Here is a 15,610-nt window from a genome sequence, read left to right on the forward strand (position 1 = left end):
TTTACAATATAAAGTTTAAACTTTTTTTCTTTTTTTTTCTATACAATACTATGATTTATCACAACTGTAAACAATACAGCAATATCAACTGACAAAGACTACATACAATCACACTAGCATTTCTGCAATACACATCTTTTTAATACCCCTTTACTTGATTCCCCCATTAAACACTACTCTTGCCCTTTCAAAAAACACTTCCTATGCTCCCAGCCCCCAAAAGAAGAATGTCCCTAACCACCAATCAACACTCTATTGTATAGTTCCATGTGTCAAACCTTTGTCCACATCAAAGTCAATCATCAACCTTTACATTGATATTACAGCTTACATTCCCAAGTCACTGCTTTTAACCACATATTTCACACCACCTCCATAAATATGAACCTATTTCAGTGATTGTATTTACCTATTAATCTTACAGTTTACAATATACCATATTCATCGTAATACCATACTATAATACTATACTATTTTGATTTACTCTTAACTTTACCAAATTACCAAACACAAATAACTGTATTGCTGTACACCCACATGAACTGTGATCATATTCATGTTAATTCACAGTACATAAACTAATGTTAAAAGATACTAATTTACCTTTTAATAATATATGAATCGTTTTTATTTAATTATTGTTCATGTTAACTAATATAGTTAATGTTAACAAATCAAACTGGTTGGCAGTTTTATATATTGTGTGTATGTGTCTGTGTGTTGATTTTAAAGTGTAACCATTTCAATTCTGTAAACTTTAAATCCAAACTGGCTGAGGTTACTGTGAATGCATGTGCCAACTGGGCACCGTTTTCCTAATTTATTCTTATTTAAGTAGCGCTTAAGAGTGATGTCTTATAACAGGAGTCACCAGCAAAGCAATATCCACATACAAAATGAACAGATAGGTAATTATGACATTTAAGCAGAAATGGTGGACGTAAAGCAAGCAATAACAACATTTTGTTATCATCATGAATCACATGTTCTTATCATCATCATCAGAATATAGGGAAAATGTAGCATATTGGTTCACTGTTGGAATTATCTGAAGTCCTTGCAGGAGATTAGGTTTATAGCAAACTCTTCCTAGAGATTTAATGATATCAACATTATATTTGGTCAGTCTGATCTAGAGGCCTTAGAGATGTTAAATTGCGAAGATCTTGAGTTTTCGTTAAAGGGCGTGTCCTTGGCGGCCTGACAAAGTTTGTTGTTTCGCCATGGACATAGAAGTTGTTATAACTCAGCCATAAAATGTCAGATCTCCCTCAAAATTCACAGTTTTGGTAAGAGTCCTGGCCTGAAGACACCTAAAGGCCAATATTCAGATATTATCATAGCGCCACCTGTTGGCAGCAGGATATATCATATCTTTCACTAACTCAAACATACCAAGGTCAATCTGCACCAAACTTCATATGTTTGATAATAGTGCTGGTCTGAACACATCTACATGCCAATAATCAGTTATAGGCATAGCGCCACCAGCTGGCAGCGGCAAGTTTTGCACATTTAAATGACTTATGACTTTTTCTCCTATATTTACTGTATTAAAAGCATACTGCCCACCGATTGCTGTTTTCCTAAAGCCACTGGTCGGCGGTGAGCCCGGGTGTGAGGGCCCGCTCATCGCTGCTTGCAGATTTAATTAGGGCCCGAGCACTGCAGGGCGAGGACCCTATTGGAATTGGTCTGTTTATTATTAGGGCCCGAGCCCAGAATGGGCGAAGGCCCACTTGTTTTCCTAAGGATTCTTATTTTTTTTTTTTTTGTTAACCTTCCGGGCACTTAAGGGGGTCTTAACATGCTCAAAAACTCTTGAAAATTTGCACACACATCGAAATCTGCGGCCACCAGGACGCCACAGAGGCTGGTACTGGGGCGTCACAAGGGGACTCTACAGCGCCCCCTGGAATTTTGAGGGCCATATAGCACACATACTTGTACGTACACATATGAAACTCGGTACACATATAGAACTCATCGAGCTGAACAACTTTTGTACTCTATGTCGCTACCACCTCCACTCTAACACATCCCTGTATTCCATCCTATCACCTATAGCACAACTGTACATACATATTTATTGTCAATTTTTTACCAATTATTATTATTATTTTATATTTTATTTTTGGTCTATTTATGCTTACATATGTGTATTTTTCTTATTCTCTTATTTTTATTGTCTGTGCGTCTCTGTGTACTGGAAGCTAATAACACTGAAACAAATTTCTTATATGCACAAGCATACTTGGCAATAAAGCTCTTTCTGATTCTGATTCATGGGCTCCACGCAACAGGAAGTGAGATATTTAGGGCTGTGTAAAAAGCGCGTGCTCTGGAATTTAATGTACTCCTCCCAGGATTTCCATAGGATTGTCACCAAACTCGGTCAGCATGATCTCAAAACATTGGGGATGCTAAATTGCGAGGGGATTTTTGATATCTCGAACGTTTTGGCCATGGCAAGGTGACAAAGTTATGGCGAGAAATGAGAAACAGGAAGTGTCTAATAACTGTTGCACACATTGCCTGATTCTGATGAAACTTCAACAGTTTGTTCGTTGTTTGATGCCAATTCCATACATGTGACTATTATGAGTCAAAGTTATAGCGCCACCAACTGGCAGCGGAAGTGTGTCATTTTCAAAATGCTTTGAAATCAGCCTCTTAATCTTACTTGATTTTCTTTTAACTTCATCACAATCATGTCAAAACACGGCCGATAAGAATATGTTAAGGGGTCGATGATAAATCAAATGCTGTTGCCATGGCAACGTCTCAAACTTTAAAATTAGATTAGAATTAGATAGAATTTCACACATCAATATTAATGATAGTTAGACACTGGCGAAAGGTCATAAATGGGCGTGGAGCAGGCACTCTATAGCGCCATCTTTTGACAAAAGTTGGGGGGTTAGTTTTTCCTACAGTCACCAAACTCTGTCCATATATTGTTCTCATCAATCTGGACAACTTTCTAAATTAAACTCATTAGCTAAGACCAACAGGAAGCCGGCTATTTTGATTTGAATGTGGATTTTTGGAAAAATCAGGTTGTAAACAAATTCACACTCCTAGTAAGAACAACAAGCTGTTCACACCAAACTTTTTTAACATGAAGAGAAGATTCTGAAGATGTTTAATTGCGAGCGGATTTGGGATATCTTGAACGGTGTTGACGTGATGATTTTTTAAAGATGCAGTAAAAAACGTTTTTTTTTATCTTTAAAATGCAGCATCCAAACACTTTTTTCACACAGAGATCTATTCATTCTGAGCCAGTGCTGTAAATATAAATATTATACAAGCTTCAATTATTTAAAGAAAATTTGAAAAAGAAATCGGAAATCTTCTTCTTCTCCAAAATGAAAAGTCTTTTTTGAGGGCCTAAACATGATCAAAAACTCACGAAACTTTGCACACGCATCAGACCTGCCGAAAATTTACATCTGATATCATTTTCAGAATTGGCTCCATAGCGCCACCTATAGAATTTCAACGGAGTGCGCCTCGAGCTGCGTTTCACGTACATACGAAACTCGATACACACTGTCACAGTCTGGCTGGGTTGAGGAGTGGAGATGGAGGAGGAGATCCGGAGTAGATGAAATAAACAGTTTATTAAACAAAATACTGAAAATGATACAAACAAACAAAAACCAGGAGCATCAAACAAGAGCATGTAACATTAGTCAACGACAGAAAAACGGGGAGTGCATTCATGTAGTACTATATCTATATACTTCAAATGTATTTAACTACATTAAGAACAAAGAAATGAAACAGTAGCAAAATATTCAACAATTGTGTTCCTTTGGCACATTTTATATGAATGTAAACCTGCAATACAGACATTTGTGAAACATTATTTCTTACAAACACATCTGACAAATTCCTTTCCTTCTAAATAATAACATAGTAGTGTACATTAAACAGACTTGCACTTGCTTGCATTGCAAACATTGATATCACAACTATAGCATAATGCTTAACATAGTTACACTGTTCTTCCTATAAGCATACACTACATAAAAGCTCAAAAAACAACAACAAAAACACACTTAATACCTAAATCTCTTTAAAATGTCACATAACTCAATATTACCTCACACATCTTTCTATTTACTCAAAACATAAAATAGCACAAACTCAACATCTACTAGCCACAACCCACTTTAACTTTAACTCTAAAAAAGTAATGCACTCCTAACGCAAACAATTTAGTACATCCTATTGCAAGCACACCAGACTTCATTTTTATGACAAATAAAATAAATGCATTCACATTGGGAAACACCCTTAATGCTTTGACAACACCCCCTACCTTTTTGCACAAGCCACATTGTTGAAAATTCACTAAGAAACCTTAAAATATTCCAAACCAAAATGCACAACATCTATCACACTCATTTAACACATAAAAAAACATTGTTGTCTTAAAATGTATTTATTTCAATCCTGCTTTTACATTGCACTGCAAAAAACTAAAAACAAAAAACAAACAACTAACAATATTGTTCACTTCAAACTCTGTAATTTACAGTATAATCACTATATGTATACAACTTTATTTACACAAACCCATGTCTAAAAACATTTTTTTAAATCCCACATTTTGTTGCAACTTCTGCCTCAACTCACTAGTAGACAGTAACCCAACAAGTCTCTCACCCTAATCAAGACTATATTGTTTAGTTCTGTGTGTCTGAAAGCTTTGATGTGGGGCTGTTCCACAACACTTTCAAGTCATTAAACAAAAAACACTCTTCTAATCACCTAGTCACCTAACACCTTTTTTAAAACCACTTTACCCCATGAAATGAACATGTCTCTCACCCTAATCAAGACTCTTTTGTTTAGTTCTGTGTGTCTGAAATGTTTGAGGTGGGGCTGTTCCACATCCCATTCACAAAGTAATTTAACACATAGAAACCCTCTTCTAATCACAAACTAATCACTTCAGAACGTCCTACAATACAAAATTGTAACCATTTTCTATAAGACATAAACACACAATAGTCAGCAAGTAAATCAAAGCCCTTCAAAGTTTTGCCAAAACCAAAACAATACCCATTCATGTGTATGTGTTTATGTATATGTAATAGTGACGTATTTTTGCTATATATCATAGTCAACATTTGAAGTAAACATTTCATAGTTGTCCAAAGACAAGAATTGGTATTGTTTCAAGTTTGAAGGGTGTTCATCCACTTCAAATACTGTCTACTGCGTATCTATGTGTTATAGCTGTGTACTCTATCCTATTTAAGAAGACAACTAAATACCTTAAATCTTTATATCTTTTTCTGTATGTTTTATAACAAACCACATAAAGCTCACTCCTTACTATTGCTCTGATAAATCTATACAAATACTTTACACTCTGACAAAGTTCTAATAAATAAAGACAAAGCTATGTATATGTGCCCAACTGCCCAACTATATTGTATTTTATGATCTATGTATCAAACTAGATAACAGCTATTTGGTTACAAAACATACTTTTGTTACCAAATGACAATACAGTCAAAGAACATTTAAACACATACACTAAAAACATCTAAATTATATTACCTTTGTCTAACAAATAACCAAAAACAAATTTATAAAGTTAAATATAATCTTATTTTTCCCTCCTTCCCTTTATAATCAGAATTTTCACCCTCCATTCCTAAACTTGAACATCACTATAACATTGTTACATTAACATTTGGTGCATAATATCAAACAACACAAAACAAAATTATACATGTATATTTTTATTTTCTTTTTTCCCTTTACTTTGCACAGTACTATTTACATACCACAAAAAACTATATACAAAATACATTATTATGTTATCTTCATTCCCCTACAGCCTTTTCTCCCACAATTTCCATGCCTCCATTATCATCTTCTCTGCCTTCGTCCAACTCCAAAAGGTCTGTGGATTACAACAAAATGTTTTAAATATCAATAAATATGGCAATCCGTAAATTGCATCTTCACACATTCCAACAACAAAACTGAATTCACTACATCATTAAAACAAAAAAATCTGTACACACCATCGCACACAATATCCAGGGCAGCCACTGTCACTTCCAGCTCCTTTTTAGTATCTTCTAACCTACAGACTGTATCTGCCAACTCTTTCCAAAGATACTTTCTTTCAGCATCCAGTCCACCAACTTTTCTCATCACCTTTACTCCTAGTTCTGTAAGTTCTTTCTGCACTTCCGTTCTTGAAACTGTCTCATCCAAAACAGAATACTAAAGAAAATACAAAAACAATAAATACACTTCCACCAAACCTATAACACAACATTTCAAACACAGCTTATACTTACTGCTAATAAGCAGAACTGTTCTCTGATTCTGGAGAATTCATCTCCTTCCACACATGGAGTTTTGGTAGGACTACTAAAAGCCATTCTTCCTGCAAAAACACAACACATTTAAATCAATTACAAATTACTCAATACAAAAATAACCACAACAACATATAAACTAAAAATACATACGAGGCAAACTTACCTTATGAAGTACAATAGTACAAACTAGGACCAAGAACACAACTGCTTAATTCAGACCAAACACCTTTAAATACAATTTATAACCCATTACCTTTAAACCAAGCATTGACACACCCCTACACACAAAACCACACCCCTCGTATGCAACACACTCCTTAAAACACATTACCTAAACATTTTCTACTGTTTCAAATACATAATTTCCATTAATTTAAAATTGAACCTTAGACACACTTATTTTTATATTCACTTATTATTGACTTATAAAATATATACATTTTATGTACCTTAAAATACAACACCTTAAAACCAGCTCTCCACCCCATCATCACAAAATAACCATCCACATTGCTCTGTCAAAAATCATACTTTAACACAAAATCTCTTCAGAAACAAATACACTAAAACTTGTTACATATATATTACTCTTATTCTATACAAATAAAATTATTAAAAACATGATAAAAAAATAATTTTTCTTGTTTTACACTTCAAACTAATACACACTAATGTTACCAGATAAAACTTTAAATTTCCATAATGTATTACTAACTTTTGCACTTATTATTGATAAACCTTAATAAATGCTTTATAAATATTTTTCGTGTTAATTAATATAAATAAAAGACCCATATAAATTATACACAATAATTTGCTTATTCACAATTTCGGTGCTTGCACAAACAATTCTTTTTAAAACCAATAATTTAAATTAGGATAAAAACAGCATATCAAATTGAAACATCATTTCTTTTTCATTACTTTATTTACTTAAACATGAGCTATAATGTAATGTCACAAAATACCATTTTGCTATCAAATTAAAATGTGTTTCTAATTCAGTTCTACAGCTATACAATACTATGATTTATCACAACTGTAAACAATACAGCAATATCAACTGACAAAGACTACATACAAACAATGTTAATATAGTCTAAATTCATATAACAGTGATGATTCTAAAACCATACAAAACATGAAATACATTTCTTCAATTCCAAGCACATTTCTATTCAACTCTTATAATCACACTAGCATTTCTGCAATACACATCCTTTTAATACCCCTTTACTTGATTCCCCCATTAAACACTACTCTTGCCCTTTCAAAAAACACTTCCTATGCTCCCAGCCCCCAAAAGAAGAATGTCCCTAACCACCAATCAACACTCTATTGTATAGTTCCATGTGTCAAACCTTTGTCCACATCAAAGTCAATCACCAACCTTTACATTGATATTACAGCTTACATTCCCAATTCACTGCTTTTAACCACATATTTCACACCACCTCCATAAATATGAACCTATTTCAGTGATTGTATTTACCTATTAATCTTACAGTTTAAATATACCATATTCATAGTAATACCATACTATAACACTATACTATTTTGATTTACTCAACTTCTCTCATTACCAAACACAAATAACTGTATTGCTTTACACCCACATGAACTGTGATCATATTCATGTTAATTCACAGTACATAAACTAATGTTAAAAGATACTAATTTACCTTTTAATAATATATGAATCCTTTTTATTTAATTATTGTTCATGTTAACTAATACAGTTAATGTTAACAAATCAAACTGGATGGCAAAATGTTATATAGTGTGTGTATGTGTCTGTGTGTTGATTTTAAAGTGTAACCCTTTCAATTCTGTAAACTTTAAATCCAAACTGGCAGAGGGTTACTGTGAATGCATGTGCCAACTGGGCACCGTTTTCCTAATTAATTCTTAGTTAAGTAGCGCTTAAGAGTGATGTCTTATAACAGGAGTCACCAGCAAAGCAATATCCACACACTTAAGGGGGTCTTAACATGCTCAAAAACTCTTGAAAATTTGCACACACGCCCCCTGGAATTGTGAGGGCCATATAGCACACATACTTGAACGTACACATATGAAACTCGGTACACATATAGAACTCATCGAGCTGAACAACTTTTGTACTCTATGTCGCTACCACCTCCACTCTAACACATCCCTGTATTCCATCCTATCACCTATAGCACAACTGTACATACATATTTATTGTCAATTTTTTTACCAATTATTATTATTATTTTCTATTTTATTTTTGGTCTATTTATGCTTACATATGTGTATTTTTCTTATTCTCTTATTTTTATTGTCTGTGCGTCTCTGTGTACTGAAAGCTAATAACACTGAAACAAATTTCTTATATGCACAAGCATACTTGGCAATAAAGCTCTTTCTGATTCTGATTCATGGGCTCCACGCAACAGGAAGTGAGATATTTAGGGCTGTGTAAAAAGCGCATGCTCTGGAATTTAATGTACTCCTCCCAGGATTTCCATAGGATTGTCACCAAACTCGGTCAGCATGATCTCAAAACATTGGGGATGCTAAATTGCGAGGGGATTTTTTATATCTCGAACGTTTTGGCCATGGCAAGGTGACAAAGTTATGGCGAGAAATGAGAAACAGGAAGTGTCTAATAACTGTTGCACACATTGCCTGATTCTGATGAAACTTCAACAGTTTGATGCCAATTCCATAAATGTGATTATTATGGGTCAAAGTTATACGCCACCAACTGGCAGCAGGAAGCGTGTCATTTTCAAAATGCTTTGAAATCAGCCTCTTAATCTTACTTGATTTTCTTTAAACTTCATCACAATCATGTCAAAACACGGCCGATGAGAATATGTTAAGGGGTCAATGATAAATCAAATGCTGTTGCCATGGCAAAATTTGATTCCTGTCTTTTCGAGGCAGATAACATGCTTAGAATTTCATGAAACTCAACACACACATCAATATTAATGATAGTTAGACACTGGCGAAAGGCCATAAATGGGCGTGGAGCAGGCACTCTATAGCGCCATCTTTTGACAAAAGTTGGGGGGTTAGTTTTTCCTACAGTCACCAAACTCTGTACATATATTGTTCTCATCAATCTGGACAACTTTCTAAATTAAACTCATTAGCTAAGACCAACAGGAAGCCGGCTATTTTGATTTGAATGTGGATTTTTGGAAAAATCAGGCTGTAAACAAATTCACACTCCTAGTAAGAACAACAAGCTGTTCACACCAAACTTTAACATGAAGAGAAGATTCTGAAGATGTTAAATTGCGAGCGGATTTGGGATATCTTGAACGTGTTGACGTGGTGATTTTTTAAAGATGTAGTAAAAAACGTTTTTTTTATATCTTTAAAGTGCAGCATCCAAACACTTTACAACTTTTTTCACACAGAGATCTATTCATTCTGAGCCAGTGCTGTAAATATAAATATTATACAAGCTTCAATTAATTAAAGAAAATTAGAAAAAGAAATCAGAAACCTGCTGTCACTCTGCTGTCACTTCTTCTTCTTCTCCAAAATGAAAAGTCTTTTTGAGGGCCTAAACATGCTCGAAAACTCACGAAACTTTGCACACGCATCAGACCTGGCGAAAATTTACATCTGATATCATTTTCAGAAGTGGCTCCATAGCGCAACCTATAAAATTTCAACGGAGTGCGCCTCGAGCTGCGTTTCACGTAAGAAACTCGGTACACACTGTCACAGTCTGGCTGGGTTGAGGAGTGGAGATGAAGGAGGAGATCCGGAGTAGATGAAATAAACAGTTTATTAAACAAAATACTGAAAATGATACAAACAAACAAAAACCAGGAGCATCAAACGAGAGCATGTAACATTAGTCAACGACGGACAAACAGGGAGTGCAAACACAGACTCTAAATACTCTGAAAACAAGGCGTGGTCATAAACAAGGTAACAAGACAGGTGAATCAAATCAAAGCTAAGTGGGAACGAACCAAATGACACAGAGTAACAGGGGAAGACAAAGGGAAAAACCAACTGAAGTTCAAGTGAGGGGGGAAAACATTAGGAAACACTGAACAGAACCGGACAAAACACAGACATAATCCTGACACACACATGTAACAAACCAATACCTACAAAAAAGTCTCCTGGTGCAACATCCGAAACCCAACAGGAAGTCCGTTATATTGAATTTCCTGTACAATTTTTGTGCAGTTTTTGCCATTTTCAGGCCTCGTACTTTAACAAACTCCTCCTACAGTTTTTATCCGATCATCTTCAAATTTGCTGAGTGTCACCTTTGCCATGTTAAATTGCCAAGCTTTAGAGTTTTCGTCGAAGGGTGTGTCTGTGGCGGCCGGACAAACTTTGATGTTTTGCCATTAAAAAGGAAGTTGTTATAACTCAGGCATACAATGTCTGATATACAATGTTCAGTTATAGTCATAGCGCCACCTGCTGACAACAGGAAGTGACATGTTTAACAATGTTACGGACTCCTAGCAACATATTGAAAAGCGTTAACAAGTCTTAACCTTTTGAGCGGTACGGTCCCACATATGGGATTCTAATTTCTGTGCCCCTGAGAGTACGGTCCCACATATGGGATTTAGAACGTTCGGTGATGTCACGCAACTGTCAAATTCAAACTGCGCTTTGGCGCGCTGGCTGGTGATGAGTCAGAGACGGACGAGCTCTGTGCTTATCATATAATCACAACTATGCAGTGTTTTTAACCACATAACGCTTATTTTAGGTTTCAGACATTTAAATACACATAAGTACTAGTAAAACAAGACATTTAGAGTTTGTAAAATACACACATAGGTCTAAGGAAGCAGCAAATAACAATCTATTCAAATATAATTTGCAGATGTGTTTTATTCATATCACATACACATAGGCTAAGTAACTAAAAAGTTCACTCTATTCCTCTTCTAGTTCACCAGCCACTTTCTTGCATGTAATTCGGGAGAAACAGATGAATGTATGTGCTGTAAATGCTGCTGACAGGACTCTCTGAGCGGCAGCGCAAACAAACATGGCCGCGCCCATCTCACGTTACAGATTATGATCCAGATCATTTATATAGGGTTTTAAACGACGAAACATACTAATTCACACATATTTGTGAATCGGAATATTAGATAGTTCATGACATGGTAAGCAAGAGTGTGAGTATTCTGGATAAAAAAGGAAAAACGAAATAAAAGCGATCTATGTGTCATACAGTGTTATTGTGTCTGTGTTGTGTCACGTGACAAGCATGACGCGTCGCCATGGAAACAATAAGGGCGAACGTTCGAAAATAATGGTCGCTTAAAAAAAACTCACTCTCGGGGGTCCACTAGAATATTTTAAACTCACCGCTGAAAGGGTTAAATAGGCTAGCAACATGCTAGAAAAATGCTAAAACATGCTAGCAACACTTAGCTAAGAGCTAAAGCATGCTATTTATACACATACAAAAGGAAATTGCTGCAACTCATGTATATAATGTCAAATCTGACCCAAACTTAATATTCAACATGCTACAAACATAGTAAAGCATGCTAGCAGCACTTAGCTAATATGCTAAAGCATGCTAATAATACAATGAAACAGGAAGTTACTCTAACTCAGGCATACAATGTCCAATCAGCCCCAAACTTAACATGTTTGATAAGAGTCCTGGCCTGAACACATGCCCATGCCCATATTTAGTTATAGTCATAGCGCCACCTGCTGGTAACAGGAAGTCACATGTTTAATACTGTTTTGGATGTCTAGCAACATTTTAAAAATATTAACAAGTTTTAAATAGGGTAGCAACATGCTAGAAACATGTTAGCAACATTTAGCTAAGTGCTAAAGCATACTCTTAATGCAATGAAACAGGAAGTTACTGTAACTCAGGCATGCAATGTCCAATCAGCCCCAAACTTTACATGTTTGATAACAGTCCTGACCTGAAGATATCTACATGCCAATATTCAGTTATAGTCATAGCGCCACCAGCTGGCAACAGCAAATTACTTGTTTTACACTTGCATGCAACATGCAATGTACAATTTGCACCAAAATTGACATGTTTGGCAATAGTCCTGGCATGAAGACATCTAAAAGCCAATATTCCGTAATAGCGCCACCTGTTTGCAGCAGGATATGTCATGTATTACACTCAAGCATGCCATGTTCAATCTGCACCAAACTTCATATGTTTGATAAAATCACTGACCTGAAGACATCTGCATTCCAATATTCAGCTATACACATAGCGCCACCAGGTGGCAGCAATAAATCTGGCACATCTAAATGACTTTGACATATTCCTCCTAAATTTTACTATGTTAAAAGCATAGTGTCCACCATTCACCACAGGTCGGCGGTGAGCCCGGTGCGAGGGCCCGTAACTTATTATTACAGGCTCAGGGAAAGATGGTATTCATCCAAAATTGGATTTGTTGTTTTTGTTGTTGATAAGCCTCAGGGATGAAAATATATAGTTTTTTCTTTAAGAATTAAAAAATACAAAAACCTAAATGAACCCAAAACGTATCCGTTATACTACAATCACAATAAAAGAACAGCTGTTTCTTCAACATGACCACAAAATGAACAATATAAAAATATTTATAGTAAGATGAATTAAACCTGTCGCTCATATATGTTAAGTTGTTGCACTTGTTATAACGTCTTTGTTTACATGATAATGTCAACATGGCGGAAGACGTGCAGATCACATTCATACTCAACGAGATTTGGCTGTAGAGTACGTACTCTTTTAGCGCTCGTTAAGTAAGAACTTATTGAAATTAAGTACCTACTCATTGAGTATGCGGTTTCGAACGCACCCAGAGTGATGAAGCCAATCAGAAAATGGGGATGATTTGGAGCCCATGATGGTCAGAGGCCAATGGGCAAATTTGGCCAGGATGCCGAGGTCACACCTCTACTCTTTTCGAAAGACATCCTGGGATTTTTGATGACCAATATATATATATATATATATATATATATATATGGCTAATTGGCAACTCATGTCAATGAATGTGCTCAGAACTCTGTGTTCTGTTTGTGATTTACAGGACCAACAAAACAACATTAAGTGTGATGTGTTTATCAACTTCCTACCATTAACACAAATGTTTAGTGCTGCTATGATCTTAATGCTCCCAAATATGTTACACATAGATAGTATCATTAATCAATTCCAATTTAAACATTGAATTACTAGTCATTAACAGAGTAATATTTTCTCTTTCCTCCCTATCTCTCTTACCCTTTTTATAAACATAAATATTTAATTGTAATATCTTATTTAAACAAATACATTATAATTGTGTATAAGTGTGTTAATACAGTAATTCATTAGATAACAATAGAATACATTAACAGTTATTGTAAATTTACAAAATACCTATATAGAGAATGTGTTTACATAATACACACACACACACACACACACACACACACACACACACACACACACACACACACACACACACACACACAAACACACACACACACACACACACACACACACACACACACACACACACACACACACACACACACACACACACACACACACACACACACACGTTGGGTTTACATGTTTTATGGGGACATTCCATAGGCGTAATGGTTTTTATACTGTACAAACCGTACTTTCTATCACCCTACACCTACCCTACACCTAAACCTAGCCCTCACAGGAGATTGTGCACACTTTTACTTCCTCAAAAAAACTCATTGTGCATGATTTATAAGCCTGTTTCCTCATGGGGACCTGAGAAATGTCCCCACAAGGTCAAAATCTACTGGTATTCCTATCCTTGTGGGGACATTTGGTCCCCATAACGTGATGAATACCAGGTGCACACACACACACACACACACACACACACACACACACACACACACACACACACACACACACACACACACACACACACACGTTTTTTATTTTGTACTTGTCAACTTAAAATTATTTCGATATAAAGGAAGGCAATGGTGACACATGCTGGTCAAAACCAGGAATATACCATTTAACTAGTGTGTGATAATGACGGGCAATTTCCTGGGAAAATTTTCCAGCTTTAAATGCATTTTACATTTACAAACCCTAAAACTTTACAAAAAATATACAAATTAATAAATTAAAAACTATTAAATGATTAAATTAACTACAGAGTAGCTGGCTTTAATATTACAAAAAGAAAAAAAAGATCATTGTTGTCGATTACTGGTCAAAGTATTGTAATAATGAAAAAAAAAGCATTAATCATGTTAAGTTCATTGTATGCATGCGCAGTTATAAACACACATGAATTAGTCACATTTCCAAGGGTCTCAGAAGTAAAAGTCATCATAGTTATGTAAAGTAAACTGCAGCAAATATATTTTTGTGTTCTCAATCAACACAATAGCAAAAGAAAGAATTCCATGATAGTGTTTCAGTGACTTTACAAATAATGGGATAAAGTAAATAAATAACAAGAGGTTGATTAGTCAAAGGAGTTTATGTCAGATTTACAGTCACTCCCTCAGCCTTTGTACAGAAACACTTGCAGTAGTATTAGTTTTATGTATGAATGGCAAGATAAGAAAACACAAAGTATAGGTTTGTAAATGTACATTAATTTAAAATATAATTGTTTCTAGATTTACCACATCAGTGTGTAAATGGGACTTTTATTTTGGTTCTGGTGATTTGACGTCATAAAGCGGCGCCCCTAGCCCTGCAGTTGTTGTGAATCGACTGAAGAAAGGTTTGTGGTTTTTACGTTGTTTTAATCAGTGCAACTGTTGTCAATTTAAACGTTTTTACAAGCTTCACAAAATAAACGAGTCAATCTTAAATATAACATTGTAATGCTTTGTTATTTTTGCAAGTAAAGTGCACCCTCATATTAATAACAGAAAATGCGCGACTCATTTTGCTCCTTGTTTGTGAATCAGTACATCGTTCAAGTAGAAAGAGAGAGAAAATGCGAATCATCTGATTCAGTGATTCGAATCGTTTGAATCGACTCATTTAGTTACAACAAACTACCAAACACAAACATGTATAATGATAACTTTCACAAACTGCAAATGTTTTCATGAAAGTGTAATCTATTAAATGTTATGTACAAATAATTGACTAACAAAACTAAATAATAAATGCCTAATATTAACTTTATGTGTGTTATATCTATTTTAGTCAGGACAACTCCCATTAACTATTAGTGGTGAACACATAGAGATTTAGTTTGCATTTATTTTTTAGAATAATTTACTTTCTGTTAATTATTCTC

This window comes from Garra rufa, chromosome 6, assembly GCF_049309525.1.
Source record: "Garra rufa chromosome 6, GarRuf1.0, whole genome shotgun sequence".
Lineage (NCBI taxonomy): Eukaryota > Metazoa > Chordata > Actinopteri > Cypriniformes > Cyprinidae > Garra > Garra rufa.